General features: G+C 48.5%; 1 protein-coding gene across 1 annotated transcript in view; it reads left to right on the top strand.

Annotated features, from left to right (window-relative positions):
* Window positions 1-18,689: 18,689 nt before the first annotated feature.
* LOC310775859 (sialoadhesin-like) overlaps window positions 18,690-25,239 on the top strand; it is a gene marked incomplete at its 3' end in the record, with an annotated part of 108,198 nt that continues 101,648 nt past the window's right edge. Inside the window, exon 1 of the mRNA XM_083635986.1 lies at window positions 18,690-18,730. The remainder of the gene's footprint in view (window positions 18,731-25,239) is intronic.

Genomic DNA, 25,239 nt, shown 5'->3' with positions numbered 1-25,239 from the left:
GAGCCTGGGAAATGAGGGTTGACTTGAATGAACAGCTAGTCATCCCAGCATATATAGTTAGCACCCGGCTACGTCCGGACTTGTTACTGTGGTCTGAGGTAGAGAAGAGAGTTTATTTTATCGAACTCACAGTCCCGTGGGAAGATCGAGTTGAGGAGGCTTATGAGCGCAAGAAAGCTAGGTATGCTGAAATGGCAGCAGAGGCAGAGCAGCGAGGTTGGAGGGCTCGAGTGCGGCCTGTAGAGGTGGGCTGCCGTGGTTTTGTGGCAAAGTCCGTTATTGCCTTACTAACTGAGTTGGGCATTCGGAGACGGAGCCTGAAACTTGCGGTTAGCAACATGTCTCAGGCAGCAGAACGAGCAAGTGAATGGCTGTGGATAAGGAGGAAACATGCTAGCTGGGGAGCTCGCTAAGGTCAGATTGATTGTTTGTTGTTGGTCATGATTAACGGTCCGCATCAACAGGGCTGAATCATTGACAGTGGTGGTGTAGTTAGGGATTGTTTGTTGTTGGTCATGATTAACGGTCCGCATCAACAGGGCTGAATCATTGACGGTGGTGGTGTAGTTAGGGATTGTTTGTTGGTCATGATTAACGGTCCGCATCAACAGGGCTGAATCATTGACAGTGGTGGTGTAGTTAGGGATTGTTTGTTGGTGGTCATGATTAACGGTCCGCATCAACAGGGCTGAATCATTGACAGTGGTGGTGTAGTCAGGAATGTCATACCGAATCGACCTGGATAGCTAGGCTTAGATAGTGAGGTAATATGCAGTTGTGCGGTGGTAGCATGGAGGGGGGTGTTTCCAGGACGCTGGATTACACCGTTAAGCCTTCTTGAGGTGTCGTGGGCCTAACTTAACGAAACGTCGGTGAAGGAAGGTGCCCACTTGAAAACCCCAATGACATGCTTCATACTGCTGTTGGCTAGGGTAGGTAACTGGTGATTTGTGTCTTGTTTATTAGTTTGTTAGCCTGTTAGCTTGTTTTATTCTGGATTGGGCTTCTAAATGTGTTTTTCCTCGTATTTTGGCACAAGGGATAGTAACATCTTGTCCTGTGTATTAATTAATACTAAATCTAGCTTAGGCTAGTGACTGTTGTGAATAGTGCAGCTGACAACTAGGGAAAGACCTAGTGACAGCATGGAAAGACAGCTGACAGGAGGGATTAGACCCCACCGGGGCTGCAATGGGTTAGCTGCTCATTGTGGCAGTAGCCAAGGCCAATAGGCCATTGGTTACACCCAAACTTGCTACGAAACAGAATTATGAAAAAACACCCCTAGAGTCTGCGAGAGCGGGGGCGGAAGATGACTCACCTATGGTTGACACGGTTATTGACTCTGGAACGTACTTGACTATAAGTAGGGAAAACATGTCAGTGGAAGCCACTAGTTCAGATGTAGATGGAAAGAAGCGTCAGGTTTGCTTGTGTGGCTGGCAGAAGGTAACAACTTTGAGGGGCCTTAGAATCCATCAAGGCAGGAAGAGGTGCTTGGTAGAGGGAACACAGGGACCCCGCATTGATAATTATTTCTTAAGAAGTTTATCAAGTCAGTCGGGTGAAGTCCAGCGACAGGAAGTAACCCACAGCTCGCAGGACATCAGCACCCCTGATGTTGAGGCAGGTCCTAGCACCGAGGAAAGCAGAGAGGCCAGCCAGCCAAAAAGGGAGAAGATTAGCGGTCAGAAGCCTAGAGTTAAGTGGCCAGGTGCAGCGGAAAGTAGGAAGTGGGAAGATATCAATAGTGATTTGGTTAGGATGTTAGAGAAGCTTAAAGGAACTGCTGAGAGTAAGTTGGAGAAAATGGGAGATTGTATTTATGATTATGGTAAGGAAAGGTTTGGCGTCTTTGAGAAAAGGAAGAAACTAGAGGGTGAGGTAGTTAAATCTAGGCGCCAACAAGAGATAGATAGACTTATCCAGGAGAGAAGACAGCTTAAGAGGCAGTGGAGGAAAGCTACAGAGGTTGAGAAGGAAGGCATTGATTGCTTGCAGTCAGATGTGAGGGATCGGTTGGCAGTTTTAAGAAGAGCAGAGAGCATTAGGAAAAATAGGAAAAAGAAAGAGCGAGCTAGAATAGCATTCTATAAGGATCCATTTAGATTTGTGAAGTCATTGTTTAGTAAGGAAAAGAATGGTAGCCTTATGGTACCTAAGCACAAGCTTGAGGAATATTTGGAGGAGGTTCACAAAGATAGGGAAAGGTTTAGAGAGATGACAGTCCCAGCTGATATTCCACCTATTGGTGAAATAGAGAGCCAGTGTGATGATAGCCCACCAAGGTGGAAAGAAGTTCAAGAAGTAGTGAGACGTGCAAGGGCCTCTTCAGCCCCGGGTCCTAATGGAGTCCCCTACCGGCTGTATAAGAGTGCTCCAGATGTGTTGCAGTTTCTATGGAAGCTGATGAAGGTAGTCTGGAAGAAGCAGGTTATTCCTAAGGCATGGCGTAGAGCAGGGGGAATCTTCATTCCTAAAGAAAGGGACTCGTTAGAGATAAGTCAGTTTAGACCTATCAGTCTACTTAATGTTGAAGGGAAGGTTTTCTTTAGTGTTGTGGCACAGAGGCTGTCTAGTTATCTAGAAAAGAATAGGCTAATAGATACTTCGGTGCAAAAGGCTGGAATTCCCGGCTTCTCCGGGTGCTTAGAGCACACCAGCATGATCTGGCACCAAATCCAGTCAGCTAGGCGTGAGAAGAGAGACCTGCATGTAGTATTCTTGGACCTGGCTAATGCTTTCGGGTCAGTGCCGCATAGTCTGTTATGGGAGGCCTTTGATTTCTTTAGAGTGCCAGGTAGTATAAAGAGCTTAGTTAAAGCCTACTTCTTAGATATTCAACTCTGCTTTACCACAGCAGAGTACACTACAGCTTGGCAGCAGCTGGAGATAGGCATTATGGCAGGGTGTACACTTTCCCCATTAGCTTTTACCATGGCAATGGATATCATTATTAGGGCTTCAAAATGGGTAGTGGGTGGAGAAAGGCTGCAGGGAGGGCTGCGGCTCCCTCCAATTAGGGCATACATGGATGACATGACGACTATGACGTCAACCGCTCCATGTACTAGCAGATTGTTGGATAAGTTAAATAGTAATCTGCAGTGGGCTAGAATGAAAGTGAAGCCAAGTAAGTCCAGGAGTATTTCAATCATTAAAGGGAGGGTAGTAGGTAAGAAGTTTGTTATAAATGATGAGGTGGTGCCTACAGTGTTAAAGAAACCAGTCAAGAGTTTGGGAAGATGGTATGATGCAAGTCTCAGTGATAAGGGACAGTTTGAGGAGGTGAGGCAGGAAATGATTCAAGGTATTTCAAGTATAGACAAGTCAGGGCTCCCAGGAAAGTTAAAGTTGTGGTGTTTGCAGTTTGGATTGTTGCCTCGGTTGATGTGGCCACTGACAATGTATGAGGTTCCCCTTTCAAAGGTAGAAAAGCTAGAAAGGATGATTAACTCATTCATTAGAAAATGGCTCGGAGTCCCACGCTGCCTAAGCAGTGTAGCCTTATATGGGAAAGGCATATTGGAATTGCCATTATCTAGCCTGACAGAGGAGTTCAAGTGTGCTAAGGTTAGATTGGAAATGACTCTGACTCAGTCAAAGGATCCAGTGGTTAGGAGTGTAGCGCCCACAGTTAAAACAGGGAGGAAGTGGAACCCAAAGGAGGCAGTACAGCAAGCACAGTCAGCTCTTAGACACAGGGATATCATAGGTCAGGTGCAGCATGGGCGTGGAGGCTTAGGGTTGTGCATAGGGAAACCTGTGTGGAACAAGGCATCAGTAATAGAAAAGAGGAAGATGGTAGTTGAAGAAGTACATAGGCAAGAGGAGGCAGTAAGATGTACTAAGGCAGTGTCGCAGGCAAAGCAAGGACAGTGGGTGAACTGGGAGAGTGTAGAGAAGAGAAAGTTGAAGTGGAGAGAGTTGTGGAGCATGGAGGCCAGCAGAATTAGATTTATTCTAGGGGCTACTTATGATGTGCTGCCATCTCCCCAGAACTTAAATCAGTGGTTGGGCGAGGATGGTGCCTGCCCGTTGTGTTCTAGTGTATGTACATTGAGGCATATACTGTCAGGGTGTAAGGTCAGTCTCTCCCAGGGGCGATACACCTGGCGTCACAACCAGGTGTTGAAATGTTTGGCAGCTGCAGTTGAGGAAAAGCGGCTAGAAGTAAATTCTCTAGTTGCTAGCAAAGAGAATAGACAGATCAAATTTGTACGTGAGGGAGAAAAGATTAGACCAATTAAGGTCAGGCACAAGTTAGGGCAGCTAAGTGTAGGTGGAGCCTGGGAAATGAGGGTTGACTTGAATGAACAGCTAGTCATCCCAGCATATATAGTTAGCACCCGGCTACGTCCGGACTTGTTACTGTGGTCTGAGGTAGAGAAGAGAGTTTATTTTATCGAACTCACAGTCCCGTGGGAAGATCGAGTTGAGGAGGCTTATGAGCGCAAGAAAGCTAGGTATGCTGAAATGGCAGCAGAGGCAGAGCAGCGAGGTTGGAGGGCTCGAGTGCGGCCTGTAGAGGTGGGCTGCCGTGGTTTTGTGGCAAAGTCCGTTATTGCCTTACTAACTGAGTTGGGCATTCGGAGACGGAGCCTGAAACTTGCGGTTAGCAACATGTCTCAGGCAGCAGAACGAGCAAGTGAATGGCTGTGGATAAGGAGGAAACATGCTAGCTGGGGAGCTCGCTAAGGTCAGATTGATTGTTTGTTGTTGGTCATGATTAACGGTCCGCATCAACAGGGCTGAATCATTGACAGTGGTGGTGTAGTTAGGGATTGTTTGTTGTTGGTCATGATTAACGGTCCGCATCAACAGGGCTGAATCATTGACGGTGGTGGTGTAGTTAGGGATTGTTTGTTGGTCATGATTAACGGTCCGCATCAACAGGGCTGAATCATTGACAGTGGTGGTGTAGTTAGGGATTGTTTGTTGGTGGTCATGATTAACGGTCCGCATCAACAGGGCTGAATCATTGACAGTGGTGGTGTAGTCAGGAATGTCATACCGAATCGACCCGGATAGCTAGGCTTAGATAGTGAGGTAATATGCAGTTGTGCGGTGGTAGCATGGAGGGGGGTGTTTCCAGGACGCTGGATTACACCGTTAAGCCTTCTTGAGGTGTCGTGGGCCTAACTTAACGAAACGTCGGTGAAGGAAGGTGCCCACTTGAAAACCCCAATGACATGCTTCATACTGCTGTTGGCTAGGGTAGGTAACTGGTGATTTGTGTCTTGTTTATTAGTTTGTTAGCCTGTTAGCTTGTTTTATTCTGGATTGGGCTTCTAAATGTGTTTTTCCTCGGATTTTGGCACAAGGGATAGTAACATCTTGTCCTGTGTATTAATTAATACAAACGCGAACCAGTGTTAAGTGTTGTTGATAATCTTCACACATGAGGACCACTTTCATGAGTTTTGAAGCGTAAATGCGAGCCCTAGAAGTAAAAAAGCTCGTGCTAAGCTAATCCAGAACTACACAGTGTCGCATAGGCTTCCATTATGCATTACCAATTAGTTCCAATGTTGTTATTTTATGCATATGTGTGAATAAAAAACTCAAACTCAAAAACTCAAACTCAATTGTCACGTCACCACTCAACCTGGAGTGTTGTTGATGTGTGCTCTGCTGTGCACTGATTACCCCGGGCTGAACCAGGTGAGGGAAAGAGAATTTTCGTGTTCGTCCTTTGAAGTGATGACGTTATTGACGTATAATATCCCCGTCGACTCAACAGTGTAGTCTCATTTAGCCGTTTGCTAGCTAGCCGCCCTTTTAACGGCACGTCAAAGCTTCAAAACTCATAAAAGTGGTCCTCATGTGTGAAGATGATATTACTAAACACTGGTTCGCATTTGATTAAGCTTGCGTTGCCCAGAGACCTTATTAGAAGCATCGCGCCAAAAACCCATTCAAAAATCCCATAGGCGGAAACAGGGAAGAACCAGGAGTGTTAGCATCGATGATTTCGGGACTCGTTCCTGCGGCTCTCTATGACACAGTGCATGTGCAGGCATCATCTCAGGCTGGGGAGGGGGGAGGAGTCTGTTTAAGATAAGATCAGATAAGATCAACTTGAATCATTCAAATTCATATCATGTGTGGCCCCTGACATACAGTATCATGCAGCAGGTAGAAGCAGCTTTTCCGACACTCAACAGAGCAAGAGGATAAACAAGACATTTAAGCCAGACAATATAAGAAGGGCAGCATAAAGTGCACCAAAACATTATTGCACAGGACTGCACGAGTCCTAGTTATTGCACAAACCTGTAAAATACAATACAATAGAAGAAGAATGCGCAACCTAGGATAATGAGAGTAAAATAGATGAGGTGCAGCTCCTCTGCTGGAACACGGTGGTACTACCTCAACAGAGTAAGAACCATAAACTGACAAATGACACGTGTGACACAGTGCACGTGGAGGCATCGTCTCAGGTTGGGAAGGGGGGAGGAGTCTGTTTGCTGGCTTCAAATGCATTGTTTAAACATCTCAGCTCTGACAAGACAACTGAGAGCTTCTAGAAGATTGATTCATTGATTAGTTTGTTACGTGATAAGATTTGAACAATGAACCCCTGAGCACCGCCCACTCCAACTCCAACCTGAGAAAACAGTACAAACGGCAAAATGTCAATATTTGGGATTTGGAATGAAAGTAATGTGTACAACTTTTAGATGCTTACAATTATGCACATAAGAGCACAAATGATGTAGTTAGAATGTTTTTTGCCAGGGTCTTTAAACACTCTACCTACCTACAACATGTGATCCCTCGATCAATCAGAGCAAAAAACAAAACAAAATAAATACAAACAAACAAACAAACAAACAAACAAACAGGTCCTTCACAACCCAGCTGGGCTCAGAGTTCAAAGGTCAGTTCACCTGTGGTCCTTGGGGTCACAGTAGATAGCGTCTGTAAACATGGACACCGCCCGGCTGCACTGGCCCTGCTTGAACATCCGGATACCCTGCTCTGGACACATACATACATACAAACAGAGAGAGAGAGAGATAGGGGGAGGGAGAGAGAGGTAGGGGGAGGGAGAGAAAGAGGTAGGGGGAGGGAGAGAAAGAGGGGGGAGAGGGAGAGGAAGAGAGAGAGAGACCACATGATTTTCACATGTGGAGAAACATGTGACATCACATCACAATATGTGGAACATTCAAGATTCAAGATTCAAGATTTTTATTGTCACTCCCGTGTGAAATTCTTGTGCTGTGGACTCCATTTACAACATAGTACAAAAACAGGGCATATGAGTGCAAAAACAACAAGAGACACAACAAGCAATATTAATTAATACACAGGACAAGATGTTACTATCCCTTGTGCCAAAATCCGAGGAAAAACACATTTAGAAGCCCAATCCAGAATAAAACAAGCTAACAGGCTAACAAACTAATAAACAAGACACAAATCACCAGTTACCCTAGCCAACAGCAGTATGAAGCATGTCATTGGGGTTTTCAAGTGGGCACCTTCCTTCACCGACGTTTCATTAAGGCAATAAGGCAGTAGAGTGATAAGACAAGTCAGAGACAGTGGCATATCCACTGCACATAGGTGCACATGTCATGTGCATACTTTAGACGTGCTTAAACATTTTAAATTCGACGTATATGACGTACAGGTGCTAATAGCATATACCTAATTAAACATACAACTAAACATTAGACATACATAATGGTAGCAGCTACAGTACGGTACAGTACAGCTGCTACACTATTTGTGTATGTTAAGGAGTCTCGTGGCCTGCGGGAGAAAACTGTTCCTCAAGCGATTTGTGCGTGCTTTTGGGACCCTGTATCTCCTCCCTGAGGGTAACAGGGAGAACAGGCTGTTGTGGGGATGGTTTGTGTCTTTGATGATCTTCAGGGACCTCCTGAGGCACCGCTGGTTATACAGTTCCTGCAGTTCTGGCAGCTCACATCCTGTTACGTGCTGGGCCGCGCGTCTCACTCTTCGTATCGCCCTGCGGTCCATGGTGGTACAGTTCCCGTACCAGGTGGTGAAGCAGCCAGTCAGCAGGCTTTCAATGGTGCCTCTGTAGAAGTCCCTAAGGATTTCTGGCCTTAGCCCAAATTTCTTCAGGCGCCTGAGTCCGTGTAGTCGCTGTTGGGCCTTTTTGACAACAGTGGCGGTGTGACCGGCCCATGTCAGGTCCTGGTGGATGTTGACTCCCAGGTACATGAAGCTGTCCACCCTTTCCACCACTGTGCCGTTGATGGTGATTGGGGGGTGTGCGCCCCCCCCCTGTAGTCTACAATGATCTCCTTGGTCTTGGAGACGTTCAGAGAGAGGTGGTTGTCCTGGCACCATTGTTCCAGGGCCCCCACCTCCTCTCTGTAGGCCGTCTTGTCGCTCCTGGAGATCAGCCCCACGACTGCTGTGTCGTCTGCAAACTTCACAATGGTGTTCGAAGATTGAGTCGCCACGCAGTCGTGGGTGTAGAGGTCGTACCAGAAGGGGCTGGAGACGCACCCCTGGGGTGCTCCTATGCTGATGGTCAGTGGGGAGGAAGTGAGGTTGCCCACTCTCACCACCTGGCGGCGATCTGTCAGGAAATCCAGGATCCAGTCACACATTGCTGTGTTTAGTCCCAGATCCTTGAGCTTGCGTACCAGCCTGGAGGGTACTATGGTGTTGAATGCTGAGCTGTAGTCCACGAACAGCATTCTCACATAGGTGTCCTTCCCCTCCAGGTGGGAGAGGGCGGTGTGGAGCACGTGTGCTACTGCATCCGCTGTGCTCCTGTTGGGGCGTTATGCAAATTGTAGCGGGTCGTGGTCCGGGGGGAGTGTGGGGCGGATCTGTGATATAACCAGCTTTTCAAAGCACTTGCTGGCTATGGGCGTGAGGGCTATAGGTAATGAGTAACATAGGTAATGAGTGGAACACACATGCTTTGCACATGGGAATGTGTGCTTTTCAGGCATCCACACGTGTTAACATGATACCATGATTACATGTTAGAACATGTGATACCATGATTACATGTTAGAACATGTGATACCATGATTACATGTTAGAACATGTGATACCATGATTACATGTTACAACATGTGATACCATGATTACATGTTAGAACATGTGATACCATGATTACATGTTAGAACATGTGATAACATGATTACATGTTAGAACGTGATACCATGATTACATGTTAGAACATGTGATACCATGATTACATGTTAGAACATGTGATACCATGATTACATGTTAGAACATGTGATACCATGATTACATGTTAGAACATGTGATACCATGATTACATGTTAGAACATGTTAGAACATGTGATAACATGATTACTGTCAGGATCGGTGTTGGACATGTGGATCTATTCGCGGGTAGTTGAGGGCCAAGACACTCTCCAAGAGTAGGGGAGTTGTGGAACTTGATAGCTTGATAGCTGGGGCTGCACTGTTCGAGGTTTTGGGAACGGTTGCAGAGATTGCAGAAGTTGCTGGTTGCAGAAGTTGCAGGTTGCAGAGGTTGCAGAGATTGGTATGATCCTTGATGTGAATTTATGAATCACTGGCGAGAGCCTGCCGGAACAGGCCCTTATAGATGTGAATATGACATCACCTGTGTTATGACATCACCAGCGAAAGGCATGAAAGACGCTTATGAATCATGACATCATCAGAGATCGATGACATCATAGTAGGAATGACGACGTCAAAGTAGGAATGATGACGTCATCCTAACAGTACCCTCCCCTCAACGGACGTCACCTGGCGTCCAATGAGGCCATCAAGGATGGCATCTGGGAGACAACCGTAGGTTCTGGTGGAGGTGCTCTTCCGCAGGTGGTTAGACGCAGGTGGTTAGGCCCCAAAGGGGGTGTAAGAGAGTGAGGTGCTCTTCAGCAGGTGGTTAGATGCAGGTGGCCAGACCCCAAAGGGGGTGTAGGACAGTGGAGGTGCTCCTCCCTAATACAGGATATCGAAGCCATAGATGGACCGATACGTAGACAGAACTTCCACCGGGTCCGGTGGATCCTCTGGGGCCGGCCATCCCCCGGGGCACGATCCAAACACGGGAGGCTGGAGACCATCAAAAGGGTCAAATGCCGCCGTCACCGAAGGCAGAGCCGCAGGGGGATCTGACACAGCGAGGCCTGCCCTCCCGACCTGTAGTTTGGGGGGGTCACCCAGAGTCTCCTCCTTTAAACGCCTCTTATTTCTTCTTGCTCTTGACCGAGGGCTGACGACACTACGGGAACCTCCCAGCATGAAGCTGGGACCTACGTGTGGGTCAAGGACAGGAATTGGCTGCTGCTGGGGTACGGGTCCAGACTCGGCGAGGGGAAGGTCCACAGGTTGTGCCTCAGGTACGGGTTCAGACTCGGCGAGGGGCAGGTTCTCAGGTTGTGCCACAGGGCCAGCAGACTCGGAGGCCCCCTGCGGGGGGACGGAGCCGATCTGCAGGCAGCGATTGAACTTCCCAATGAGACGATCGACAGTCCTCTCCAACTCGTTAACCCTCTTGGAGACACACTGCCACTCCTGGGTCCTGCAGGGAACGCTACCCAACCGTACAGATTTTTCGGCTGGACACGTAGAGTCTTGATCCACTGAGAGTACCACGGGCCGGCGAGCGGTGGGACCACTTACTGGACGCCGGGAGCAGGAGGAGAGGTAATGCCCGGCTCGACCACAGTACAGGCAGCTCCGGGTGTCCAAACGGCGCTGCCTCTCCTCTGGTGTGATGCGAACCCTGCCGGTCAGATCACGGTACAGATGGCTGCTGGGACTCAAATGTGGCTGCCCCTGCTCTGGGATGACGCGAACTCCCCCCCAGAATATGCCCTTAGCAGCTGGAGGCGGCCGAGAGGCAGAGCTAGAAGCAACGGCCGCTGTGGACGGGGGAGTAGCAGGTCTGGAAACCTCCGGAACGGCGGTGCGCTCGGAAGCTGGGGCAGGAGGGGCAGAAGGCTGCGGAATGGCACCCTGGGGGCCTAGCCCGTCGAGACGATCTAGCCGGCCAATCAAGAGGGCGTGCCGATCAGCGGCTTCGGAAGCCAGAGCCTGGATTGCTTTTTCCTGCTGGGCGTGCCGATCAGTGGCTTCGAAAGCCAGAGCCTGGATTGCTTTTTCCTGGTGGGCAATCAGGCGTCTTGACTCAAGTGCGAGGTCTTGCAGAGGCTGCGGGGTGACACCCTGGGGGTTTAGCCCGCTGAGATGATCTAGCCGTTTTACCAGGAGGGCGTACCGATCCTCGGCCTTGGAAGCCAGGGCCAGGTGGGCCTTGTTTGCTTCTTCCTGTCTGTCGAGTAGTTCCTGAAAATGGAGCGTTTGCTGCATTTGCTGCCGTTGTGCCTCCGTGAGTACCACACCCAGGCCGGAAACAAGCTCTGCGGTCTGTGTTTGTCGGGACTGCCACGATGACATCGCTGCCAGCAAGGTCTCCAAGGTGAGAGGACCCCTCATTGATTCGCCTGGTGGTTCACCTGAAGCGGCCGGCGGGAAAACTGGCGTCTCAGGGTCTTCCTCCTTGATTGGGGGGAGAAATTTGCCCGCTAAATCCATTTCTGAGTGATTCATACTGTCAGGATCGGTGTTGGACATGTGGATCTATTCGCGGGTAGTTGAGGGCCAAGACACTCTCCAAGAGTAGGGGAGTTGTGGAACTTGATAGCTTGATAGCTGGGGCTGCACTGTTCGAGGTTTTGGGAACGGTTGCAGAGATTGCAGAAGTTGCTGGTTGCAGAAGTTGCAGGTTGCAGAGGTTGCAGAGATTGGTATGATCCTTGATGTGAATTTATGAATCACTGGCGAGAGCCTGCCGGAACAGGCCCTTATAGATGTGAATATGACATCACCTGTAAACAGGTCAATGGGCCACTTCCAAAAGGACTAACCCAATGAGTGAGCTGGAGCACACGAAGTCACTTAAATAAATTTAATAAAGGTACAAAAACTGACGTTTCGACGCGCACTGCGTCTTCTTCAGAGTCGCTTTTTTTTGACTCTGAAGAAGACGCAGTGCGCGTCGAAACGTCAGTTTTTGTACCTTTATTAAATTTATTTAAGTGACTTCGTGTGCTCCAGCTCACTCATTGGGTTAGTCCTTTTGGAAGTGGCCCATTGACCTGTTTACATTGTTTTGTCCTGTTCTGAGAGCACCGACCTCCCTCTGTGGAGGGGTTGAAGCGCAGGAGATTCCTTCTACAATGACATCACCTGTGTTATGACATCACCAGCGAAAGGCATGAAAGACGCTTATGAATCATGACATCATCAGAGATCGATGACATCATAGTAGGAATGACGACGTCAAAGTAGGAATGATGACGTCATCCTAACAATTACATAGGAGAACATGTTAGAAGAACATGTTTTTCTCCTGTGTGTACTGAACGATAAAGAAGTATTAACTTGTGATACACATCCTTTATAAAGTCTAGATCGGAAACATCGCTCCATTCTGGATTTGGACAACAGTGTCATCCCTTAGGTTGGAACATCTTTGCCAATAGAGAGCCAAAGTGGAACGTCACTTCCTGCTTCAGCACTGTACCAGAGATTTTCATCCGCCATTTATTTCCCCTTAGACATTTCGTAAAATGCGTATAAAAATAGTTTTACTTCGTCAAACCAAACGGTTCAGATATATTTAGAAACAGGAGAGACCGCATAACATTTCACTGGGACCAAAATGAAAAAAAAAGAAAATCTTTCCTTTATATAGGAACCCCTCACCAAAACATGCAATATCCTGGTTGCTAATGTGGCGCCTCCTCTGGTCGTTAGGGGCACCTGTTCGGAGGGAGGGGAACTGGTTGGAATAGCGTGAACCTCCCACGTGCTATGGCCTACCGGTGAAGCTTCGCCTGTCAGGTGAAAAGAAGCGGCTGGCTAACTGCCCATGTCTTGGAGGAAGCATGGAGCCAGTTTTGGCTCTCCTGAGATCAGCAGAGGGTGGAGCAGCAACCAGGATAAATAAATTAAATTAGCACTAATAACGGGGGATAAAAATGTGATAAAAAAATCAGGGAATTTTTTAGCTTGTTTGTTTTTTTAAGTTTTGGTCGGAGTGAAATGTCCTATGGTCTCTCCCGATTCTAAATATAGCTGAACCGTTTGGTTTGACAAGGTAAAACTATTTTTATAAGCAATTTACGAAATGTCCATGGGAAAATAAATGGCGGATGAAAATCTCTGGTACAGTGCCGAAGCAGGAAGTAGGCTTTGCCTCTCTATAGACAGCTTGCATTAGAAGTGCTCTCAGTACAAAATGTCTCCACAGCATAATGATGTCACCATGTGCCATACAACTAGGTGAGCACTCGTATAGAGGTCCAATTTCAGGGTTCAACACAATGATATATTATTATTCAAATGAGCACCATAGAAACGCAGGCGACACCATCGTAAATCTACAGAATCATAAAAAAGAAACAGGCATTAACATTCACCAGCTACCTAGATAGCTCCAGGGTGAGTGAGTCTAGGCCAGGGATACTCAACTTGCTTTGCCCGGGGGCCACTTTCGTGAAATGATAGAAGGCCAGGGGCCAGTTAATAAACAATCAATATAAATTTTTCTGTAGCGGATTGTAGGTTTTTGGGGTGTCAGTCGAAGTTTAGTCTGACAATGTTGCACACCGGATAGTTAGTTAGGTTAAGTACACTTATGGACACTTATTCAGCGGGTATCTTGCATGTTGCGTTCAGGTGCACTGTAAAAAAATAATAATAATAAAAAAAAAATTGCAATTCCATCGCGGGCCACACAGGGGGCACCCGCGGGCCGCAAGTTGAGTATCACTGAGTTAGCCCATGATTAGCAACACGGGTGCTGTAGAGGGTGAGACGGGAGTCGTTTTTCACTCCTGTCCCATCCCACTCCCACAGGAAAAACTCCCATCCCAATCCCAATCCTGCACGGTCAGCTGTTTGTCTGCAACCAACCAGCAACAAAGCCACCAGAGCAGCCAGGGAAAATACAAAATAATAATAGTTTCTTCATAGTAGAACTGCATGTGCATATTTAAATGATATATATTTATATAGGATGCAACCTGCCATCCCTGGACAAATGCCAATTCACACACTATCAATATTGTCTCTATTCCAAGCTACAACAAATGTTTTAACAATGTGATTAACCAAATTGTGTTTTTTTACACGTTGACGTTGTAACCGCATTTTAGCCGGTTGAAAAGAGGGTGAAATTAGGTCTTAGACGTTCAAACCCAATATCACCCAGATTTAAACTAAAAATCAACATTGAAAAAACGTTTTGTGCTCGCTGGGCCTTTTCCTCTGACGTCAGGGCTCTGCCCCCTCCACGTCACTCCACGTTAGCTGTGCCACGTATGTTCTCTATTTATACAGGTGCGGCGGCCGACGCCCTATACAGCCTGATGAAAACCAACGGTTGAAACGCGTTGCGTTTTGTGTTGTTGCCCGTATCAACTACTTGTGAAGATGTACACTGTAGGCTATGTTAACTCTGTCAGGGTTGGTGTTAACCTTGCTGTTGGTGTTAGACATGTGGATCTATTCGCGGGTAGTTGATGGCCAAGACACTCTCGGTAACTGAAGTCTCGATGAGTAGGGAAGTTGTGGAACTTGATAGCTAGGTCTGCACTGTTCGAGGTTGGGAACGGTTGCAGAGGTTGACGTGATCTTAGTTTAGTTTATGAATCACTAGAGAGGACCTGCCGGAACGGGCCTTTATAGATCCGAACAAGACATCACCTGTGCTATGACATCACTACCATTTGCGACATCATCAGAGATCGATGACATCATAGTAGGAATGGTGACATCATAGTAGGAATGATGACATCATCCTAACAGTACCCTCCCCTCAACGGACGCCACCTGGCGTCCAATGAGGCCATCAAGGATGGCATCTGGAGAACAGAAAATCTGCAGGTTCTGGTGGAGGGGCTCCTCAGCAGGTGGTCTGGTGGAGGGGCTCCTCAGCAGGAGGTTAGATGCAGGTGGTTAGACCCCAAAGGGGGTGTAGGACAGTGGAGGTGCTCCTCCCTAATACTGGATATCGAAGCCATAGATAGACCGACACGTAGACAGAAATTCTACAGGCTCCGGTGGATCCTCAGGAGTCGGCCATCCCCCGGGGCACGATCCAAACATGGGAGGCTGGAGACCATCAAAAGGGTCAATGTCACGGTCCGGCGGCCCCCACCAAGAACTGTGCCTCTGACGCAACACTTCAAACTGCGGGCTCTGAAGGTGGAGTCTCAGAGGACGCTCCAGACTTGGAAGGAGCCAAAGGGACTGCAGGGGGGGGTGTCGCAAGCTCAGAGAGCGGGGCTGCAGAAGGCTCCGCACAATCCAAAGGCCGAGCCCCAACCAATGCCGCCGTCTCCGAAGGCAGAGCCACAGGGGGATCTGACTCAGCGAGGCCTGCCCTCCCGACCTGTAGTTTGGGTAGGACACCCACCGTCTCCTTCTTCGAACGCCTCTTCTTTGCTCCTGACCGAAGGCTGACGACACGACGGGGACCTCCCAGCATCAAGCTGGAACCTATGTGTGGGTCAAGAACTGGAATTGGCTGCTGCTGAGGTACGGGTTCAGACTCGGCGAGGGGAAGGTCCACAGGTTGTGCCTCAGGGCCAGCAGACTCGGAGGCCCCCTGCGGGGGGACGGAGCTGATCTGCAGGCAGTGATTGAACTTCTCAATGAGACGATCGACAGTCCTCTCCAACTCCTTAACCCTCTTGGAGACACACTGCCACTCCTGGGTCCTGCAGAGAACGCTGCCCAACCGTACAGATTTCGGGGCTGGACACGTAGAGTCTTGATTTACTGAGAGTCCCACGGGCCGGCGAGCGGTGGGACCACTTACTGGACGCCGGGAGCAGGAGGAAAGGTAATGCCCGGCTCGACCACAGTACAGGCAGCTCCGGGTGTCCAAACGGCGCTGCCTCTCCTCTGGTGTGATGCGAACCCTGCCGGTCAGATCACGGTACAGATGGCTGCTGGGACTCAAATGTGGCTGCCCCTGCTCTGGGATGACGCAAACTCCCCCTCAGAGTATGCGCTTAGGAGCTGGAGGCGGCCGAGAGGCAGGGCTAGAAGCAACGGCCGCTGTAGCTGGGGGGGTAGCAGGTCTGGAAACCTCCGGAACGACAGTGCCCTCGGAAGCTGGGGCAGGAGGAGCGGAAGGCTGCAGAATGACACCCTCAGGAGGGTTTAGTCCGTCGAGACGATCTAGCCGGTTAACCAGGAGGGCGTACCGATCCTCGGCCTTGGAAGCCAGAGCCTGGATTGCTTCCTCCTGTCTGTCGAGTAGGTCCTGACAATGGCCTGCGAGGAGCATTTGCTGCCGTTGTGTCTCCGTGAGTAGCACACCCATGCCGGAAACAAGGTCTGCGGTCTGTGTTTGTAGGGACTGCCACGATGACATCGCTGCCAGCAAGGTCTCCAAGGTGAGAAGACCCCTCGTTGATTCGCCTGGTGGGTCACCTGAAGCGGCCGGCGGGAAAACTGGCGTCTCAGGGTCTTCCTCCTTGATTGGGGGGAGAAATTTGCCCGCTAAATCCATTTCTGAGTGATTCATACTGTCAGGGTTGGTGTTAACCTTGCTGTTGGTGTGGATCTATTCGCGGGTAGTTGATGGCCAAGACACTCTCGGTAACTGAAGTCTCGATGAGTAGGGAAGTTGTGGAACTTGATAGCTAGGTCTGCACTGTTCGAGGTTGGGAACGGTTGCAGAGGTTGACGTGATCTTAGTTTAGTTTATGAATCACTAGAGAGGACCTGCCGGAACGGGCCTTTATAGATCCGAACAAGACATCACCTGTGCTATGACATCACTACCGTTTGCGACATCATCAGAGATCGATGACATCATAGTAGGAATGGTGACATCATAGTAGGAATGATGACATCATTCTAACAAACTCTGTGAACTACGCAGGTACAAATTACTTCTTATTAAATTTATTTATCTTTAAACTCTAAGCAGCTAATTTTTTCGCTTTGCTATTTATTTATCCAAAATCCGAGTGATCAGCTGCATGTGGACAATCTGCGCTGATTAGTATGAGGGAAAAACAGGAGATGTTAGTCAGATTAGGCAAGCAGTTAGATAGCCTAATAGGCTACATAGAATCAATCAACAACAGACAATATGCCTACACAAATTAGCCTACCAGAAGACAAAACATTTAAAGGTCCCAATTCGTGCAGCTGTAACCTCTTAAAAACGTGTGTCTCTGGTCCATAAAACATGATTCTGGATTAATTTGTCGAAAATATAGCAACCCCGTTTGTTGTGACGGAGTTGTCCCTTCCTCGTCGCAAGAATGGTCTGTTTCTATAATATATTCAGAACTAACAGTTCTAATCAGATTAGCGTCTGTGGACCAGCACGCTAGGTTGTGTCTACAACTAACGCTATCGCTAACTTAACGTTGCTACGCTAAAGAGGACATCTCAAAATGCCTAGACTTACCGAATGCACCTCCGCAGTTGCTGGATCACGTACAGTTGGCGTCGCTCCAGCTAGAAGTGTTAATTTTGTGGCTATAGACAAAATGGTGCAGGTAGCTTGTGTGAGAGAGACCCGCGCAGTATGCCTGAGGAAGTTTGTGACGTCCCGATACCCCGTCTGGGAAATAGAGCGTTTGGGGGTGTGGCTTGCAGGAGACTGCAGGGGGAAGTTGGATAGGGACAAATCCAACTGTGGCAGTTCTGAGGTTGTGACCACTCATTACAGGGAGGGCTGACAGCAGTATATATGCATTTACAAGTAAAAACAGCTTTTGCACGGAATGGGATCTTTAATATTTAGACTACAAGATTAACATAAGCATCTTTAAAGTGCAGGTAGCCTAAATCTGTCGGGTTTAATCATCATTGCAGTGGCGGACTGCAATAGTCGGACCGCGGACCGCGGTCCGAATCCGGACCGAGACACCGTCCTATGCGGACCCAGACCTATAAGCTGTTATTATACTGAGATTTTTCTTCAAAGTTTGCAGTGTTTGGTATTTTTAAATTGCGCAGCTTTTCTGGCTATTCTAGCATTTACGGTACTGGTTTGGAGTCCCACGTGACGCTATTGTGCCAATGAAATTTACATTCCAGCCATTCCAAGATTCCTTTGTGTGGGTCCACTCTGCTTGTCACAGCCTGTCAGTGAGCAGCGCTATACACACACGGGGGAGAAAAAACCGAGACACGTTGGAGAAATAGGTGAGAAGTAGGCTATGGCGTGCTCTAAAAAGAGAAAAGTGGACACAGAGAACAGAGTTTTTAATGAAGAATGGACAGATTTGTACATGTTTATCCTCCCCACGGGCAGTTCAAAGCCTGTCTGTCTGATCTGCTGCGAGACCGTTGCACTTATTTGAATACTTGCCCCAAACTTATTTACACTGGTTATAAGGAGTACCGGAAGCTAAGTATGTAGAAGTGCTAATATTGCATTTGTCTCACACACACACACACACACACACACACACACACACACACACACACACACACACACGCACGCACGCACGCACACACACACACACACACACTTGTCACATTTTAACAGGAAGTGTAGCTCTCTCTCTCTCTCTCTCTCTCTCTCTCTCTCTCTCTCTCTCTCTCTCTCTCTCTCTCTCTCTCTCTCGTACGTGCACACCATGAAACGCCCGGCGGGCGTTTCTACAGGCTTTTGCCATTGTAGATGTGCACGAGCCGAGAGTGGAGTGAGTGTGGATCAGTGGAGTGAGTTTACGAAGTGAGTGATTTTCTATCTTTTTTCTCTCTAAATGCTGTAAATTGTTTTGTACAGTTTCTTACAGTGTTGGTGTGTAAATAGAGTGGCTTTAGGGCAGGGGTGCCCAATACGTCGATCGCGATCGACCGTAGTGTGGTAGATCGCATGGCATTGAGGAAGGAAAAAATAAATAAAAAAAAATCACTGTTTTTCCACTGTTTTTCCACTGTTTCCACTGTTTTTCCACTGTTTTTCCACTGTTCCACTGTTTTCCACTGTATACTCAGTGTATATATATATACAGGCCCGGCTCCAGACCCAAATTACAGAGGGGGCCTGCCCCTAGCTTGGGGGGGCCAAGCTACCCAAGGGGGGTCCGGGGGGATTCTCCCCCGGAAGAAGATTTTGACATTTTAAAGTAAAATTCGTCAACCTGGTGCATTTGAGAGCAAAACGAAGAGGCTAAATCTGTGAAGAACTACACACATCTCTAATGTGTTGTGACTTTACAAATAATTAGGCCTAAACAATTAATATTAAGTGTATTTACACATTGTGCACAAATTGCATTCATTGTGACAAATTTACAATAGTTAATATCCAGCCAGAATCATTGCAAATGGATGTTCAAAGTAACAGTTAGCAATAGCATTCAGTTAATCAATGCCTAATGACAGCCAGATTCCATGTTAAAGTCCCTGGAAACCAGAAATATTTCTTTATTATTTAGCATTTTGAGTTCATCACATCACAGGACCCTATGTTAATAAGCCACCAGCCAAATTTGAACGATGATGAACGTCGCAAAGTATATAAATTTAGGTTTGACAGTCGTGGCAAAACTCATGAGAATCAATTATTTTTTAGAGTGTATTTTCTCCCGCGGACTGTGTGGGCGTGTCCCGTCTGCAGCAGGTTTTCCGAGAGAGAGAGAGCGCGAGACAGAGGGGGGGAGGGAAACGGAGAAAGAGATCGAGTGCTGTGTGTCGAACACAGCACTCGTGCTGTGTGTGTGTGTGTGTGTGTGTGTGTGTGTGTGTGTGTGTGTGTGAGAGAGAGAGAGTAACCTCGCGTCACCAGCCTGTGTGTCTCTCTCTGTGCTCTCTCTCTCACTAGTCCCGAGAGAGAGAGAGAGAGAGAGAGAGAGAGAGATAGAGAGAGAGAGAGAGAGAGAGAGAGGCATAGCGCTTGGCACGACGGCACACAGAGTGGGAGGGAGACGGACAGCGAGGGAGCGCTGTCACTGGGGGCAAAGAACGGACAAAAGGAGGGTGGGTGCGGATTGCGCGTGTGTACAAAGGTTATATAGAGCTTATGACGTCATAAGCTCCTGCGTTTTAGCACCTCGCGCACTGCTGTCTTCAATGAGGAAGTACTTTGTAGAATCTTGTAGAAAAGTGTCGATTTTAAGGCTTTGGGTTGAAAGTTTTTTTGAATGGGGGGGCCCGGCCTGGTCAGGCCCGCCCCTAACGCCGGGCCTGTATATATATAAATAAATATGTTTGGTAGATCACTTTGACTTTCACTTTGTCATTTTAAAAGTAGCTCCCAAGCTGAAAAAGTGTGGGCACCCCTGCTTTAGGGGATTGTGTGTGTGTGTGTGGTCAGCCAGCATCTTGCTGGTTGGCGGGCGTATAGCCACCGCTGGTATACTGCGGTCACGCCATCCGCACTTTGAGGAAGCATAGTCGTGCTATCTGCACGTAAAATCCATTGAGCGTCTACTTCGCTCTGCACGGTAAAGAGTGGGTGAGCCCCTCATGGCTATTTGGCTCTTGACTCATGGTAGAATTGCCTGTCTGTCATCAATCACTTCCTACTGTAGGTCTAGGATTGCACAACTTCTCTTTGCACACGGCCCTGACGGCCGCACCCTTGGGTGCACTACAGGTGCCTTGCATTCTCCCATTACTGCCCTGCGTAATGATTGGTGCCCTCCTTGATGTATGTGTGTATATATTTCTGAAAGTGTCTCTTTCTCATTGTTGACAAAGGCTTTACGCCGAAACGTCCAATTTTTCAATGCCCAATAAAAGGCTTTTTTTCAAATTAGCCTACCGTGAGTGCCGGCTCTCCTCTTTCACTGAGCCCCTCATGGTGCCTTCAGGTACACCTTGTACACCCAGAAACAGATACTAATGGCCACAGAGCTTGTTGTAAACAGCACAGATAATGTTTTTCTTATCACTTTCCCCTGTTGAAATGCTAAGTCGAAATTTCGTGATTAAAGTCGAAATTTCGACTTTAATCTCAACATTTCGACTTTATTCTTGGAAAAAAAAAATCCTCCGATTTTTTTTTCTCTTCTGTCTGGTGCTTAAATTTCGACTTTATTCACGAAATTTCGACTTTATTCACGAAATTTCGACTTTAATCTCAACATTTCGACTTTATTCACGAAATTTCGACTTTTTTCTCAAAATGATTTTTTTTCCCATTATTTTATTTTTTATTTTTATTTTTATTCCAAAATGGTGCAGTAAAACCACTTGAAAATCACCATGTAGGTAGACTGGGGAGTACTGAGTAAGAATCTGGTAGAGTTTGCAGGAAACAAATTGATTTGAAGTTTTCATGGCCTTTTGAAAATCAGCCAATGTGTCATATTATGCATAATGTATATGACTTTGCCATTGGATTATTCGAAAATGCTGCAGTAAAACCACTTGAAAATCACCAGGTAGGTAGACTGGGGAGTACTGAGCAAGAATCTGGTGGAGTTTGCAGAAAACAAATTGATTTTATGTTTTCATGGACATTTTAATATCAGCCTATGTAAAGAGGGCTATTATAGCGCCACCATGAGGTCAGTCTGACATAGATCCGTACCTAAATGTAATGCCTTCTTCCTTTGTCCATGCTTCACCCTTCCACCAAGTTTCATGAAAATGTGCATATTAGTTTTTGTCTAATTCAAATAAACAGACATACAGACAAATGGCACCACAAACAACCTAATTGACAGAGGTACTTATTAGAAAAGTTTTCTTGAAGAACAATAAAGTAGCCTTAATGACAGATGTATGCATTTCAACAGGGGAAAATGATAAGAAAAACATTATCTGTGCTGTTTACAACAAGCTATGTGGCCATTAGTATCTGTTTCTGAGTGTACAAGGCGTACCTGAAGGCACCATGAGGGCTTCGCCCACTATTTACCGTACGAAGCGAAGTAGACGCTCAATGAATTTTACGTGCAGATAGCGCGACTACACTTCCCCAAAGTGCGGATGGCGTGACCGCAGTGCTGGTATGGCGTTCACCAAACAGCATTAAATCTGCTGCTAGAATGAATGGCGCGGTGGTGATTTTTGTGTAACGAGGTGGGTTTGTGTGCTACTGTAAGTGTGTGGGATTGACATGTCTGTGGGGAATAACGGGGGGTCTGTGAAGGCGACATGTGGCCAGTGGGTGGGGTGAGAGGGGGGTTCACCTGTGATTGGCTGGGGGGAGGGGAGCTGTGGGCGAGAGGAGAACAGCTCGCGGAGTTGGTGTGTGGAGCCTGAGGGAGACGGCTGTGTTTGGGGAGAGCGGAGAGCTAGGAGGGAGCTAGCGTGGTTTTGTGGGGTTGTTTTGGCGTGGGCTACGGCTGACAGTAGCCCCGGACCTGTGTGTGATAAAGAATAAAGTGCGGTGACTAGATCCTGACTCTCGCCTCGTTCCTGACAATGCTACAGTGGTGTCAGAAGAAAAACTAAGACTGGAAGACTCGAGCGCGACCTGGCGTTAGCTGTTAGCTGTTGTGTGCTAGCTGCTACAAGGACCACGTGGAATGGTGCGCGAGGAACGCCTGTCGGTGGACGGGGGGGAAAAGGAGCTGCCGACCCCGGAGTTTGGCTCGGTGCTTGCTGGCATGGAGGGCCGCCTGAAGCAGGAGCTCAGCGCGGTACTTGCCGGCGTGGAGGCCCGCTTGATGCAGGAGGTCAGACGGCTGTTGGAGGCGACGCCTGCCTGGGCAGAGGGGCTTATGGAGCTACTACGGGAAGTCGCGCAGCACGGAGAGAAGCGGACGGAGGAGCCGCAAAGAGTGTGTTGGACCTGTGGAGAACCAGGCCACGTGGCGAGGTGGTGCCGCAGCGGTTCCGGGGGACAGACGGGGTACGCGGAGCAACGATACTGGGGACGGCCAGGTGTCTGCTGGTCGTGCGGGGCCTTCGGGCATCTCGCCAGGGGGTGTCCGGAGGCTGGCGGGGAGCAGAGGACAGCGGGAGAGGAGAGACGTGCAGGCGGCTGGCAGGTGAGACTCTGCTGGTCGTGTAAGAGGCCTGGACATTTGGCCAGAGACTGCACTGAGACAGTGGAGGTCAGGGAAGAGACACGGGTTGGGGAGAGTGTGGAAAGCCGGGGGGAAGGGGACGTTGTTAGGATCGGGAGAGCGACGCTCATATTTCCAAATGAGCAGGTGTCGCCACTAACGCCGGAGGGACCGGCACAGCCGAGCTGCGCTACGCCCCCCACGGTTGCTGGACGGGAAGCCGAGGTGGTGGTCGCGGCCGGTTGTGTTCTCCCTGCTGTCCTGAACACGCCGCCCCCTGGGGGAGGGGGACAGGAGGACGAGCGCGGGCGAGAGGCGGAGAAAGAGGGGGAGTGTTCAGATGTGGACCCGGCGGACGACATGGCCATTTGGTCGGTCGAAGCGAAGGAGTGGAAACGCAGGCAGGCGGAGGACGCGGATATCGGTCCGGTGTACACGTGGGTGGTGGCCGGACGCCGGCCCCCTGTGGAGGAGAGTCACACGTTTTCCGGTGCCACGAAAGGACTGTGGGACATGTTTGCGAAGCTGCGTCCGAGTGAAGATGGAGTTTTGGGGAGGGGGGAGCACGGGAAAAGAGGGTTCCAGACGGTTGTACCCAGCTCCCTCCGAGGGCTGGTACTGCGGTGGGCGCACAAGGGCCTCGGCTGTCTCGGGCATCGCGGGCATGAGGAGACGCTCCGCCGTGTTCGTGGGGGACACTACTGGGGCAAACACAAGGAGGATGTGCGGAACTACTGCAGTGCGTGTGATGACTGTGGGACACAGGGGGGGGGGGGGCTGAGGAGAGTCACCTGGCGGAGGAGTGACCCCACTGGGGGGGGAGAGGGACTTGTGTGCTTCTGGTGGGCCAGAAGCTTTGATGTGAGGGGGAAGTGTAACGAGGTGGGTTTGTGTGCTACTGTAAGTGTGTGGGATTGACATGTCTGTGGGGAATTACGGGGGGTCTGTGAAGGCGACATGTGGCCAGTGGGTGGGGTGAGAGGGGGGTTCACCTGTGATTGGCTGGGGGGAGGGGAGCTGTGGGCGAGAGGAGAACAGCTCGCGGAGTTGGTGTGTGGAGCCTGAGGGAGACGGCTGTGTTTGGGGAGAGCGGAGAGCTAGGAGGGAGCTAGCGTGGTTTTGTGGGGTTGTTTTGGCGTGGGCTACGGCTGACAGTAGCCCCGGACCTGTGTGTGATAAAGAATAAAGTGCGGTGACTAGATCCTGACTCTCGCCTCGTTCCTGACAATGCTACAGTATTGACAAAGTGAATCAAGTGGTTGAGTCAGGCGTGGTTATTGATGACAAGTTTGTGTCAGTATCGCCGCTCACCACACCGTCAAAAAGAGTGACTGTTTCAAATGTACCGCCGTTTATCAGTGATGAGAAGAGCCAGACAGGAGGAAGAACTGTCAGAGGGTACAAGTATGGTCGGTGAGGGGGAGGAGGGCACCCAGCAAGGAGAAGAGACGGGGGAGGGTGGTGTAGACAGTCAGGATTGTGATGACTCTCAGTTGTCTGACTCACACCAAGATAAATTGTATGAAATGAAGCAGGTTAAGACATTTTTGAAACAGACGAAAAATAAGCAAAATGTTGTCCTTGAGGATGTTCTTCTTGATAAAGCTTTGTTTCTACGGTCTGTTCAATTTCAGATGAGATTCAGAGGAGATGATGGTTATACAGATCCAGAGATTTACAGGCTAAAGAAATATGTTACGAGTCTCAATGAAGAACTAGATACAGAATGTGGAAACAGCATAAGATAAACTATCTCACTGTCTGGTTAATGTTTTGTTTGTGTATTTTCTTTTCCACATTTTTCTTTATGAGCCATTTTAAAATCTCCACGCTCAATATAAATGGAGCAAGGGATGTGGGAAAGAGGGCATGTCTTTTTGAGCTTGTCAAGTTAAAGTTCATTAGTGTCATGTTTGTTCAAGAAACACATAGTGACAGTATGAATGAGACTGACTGAAAGAAAGAGTGGGATGGTGAAATCATTTTAAGTCATTTAAGTAAAAATAGTGGTGGAGTAGCCCTCCTTTTTTCTAAAGACTATTTACCACAATCGTATGTGGTAGAAGAAATAGTGAAAGGTAGATTGCTGGTTGTTAAAGCGAGATATGAATCTTTTACTTTGGTTTTTGTAAATGTATATGCTCCATATGTACAGTAGGGGCCGACAGAGTTCAGTTGTTGTTGGCCGATCTCAGTGTGGTTTTAAATCAGTGTGGGCCTGAGGAGGTTTTATTTCTGGGAGGAGATGGGGGGGGGGGTGGCATCATCAGCTCTG

The sequence above is a fragment of the Poromitra crassiceps genome, assembly GCF_964638095.1.
Source record: "Poromitra crassiceps genome assembly, chromosome: 4".
Classification (NCBI taxonomy): Eukaryota; Metazoa; Chordata; class Actinopteri; order Beryciformes; family Melamphaidae; genus Poromitra; species Poromitra crassiceps.
The sequence above is the reverse complement of the archived record's forward strand: the minus strand, read 5'-3'. Positions and strand labels throughout refer to the sequence as shown.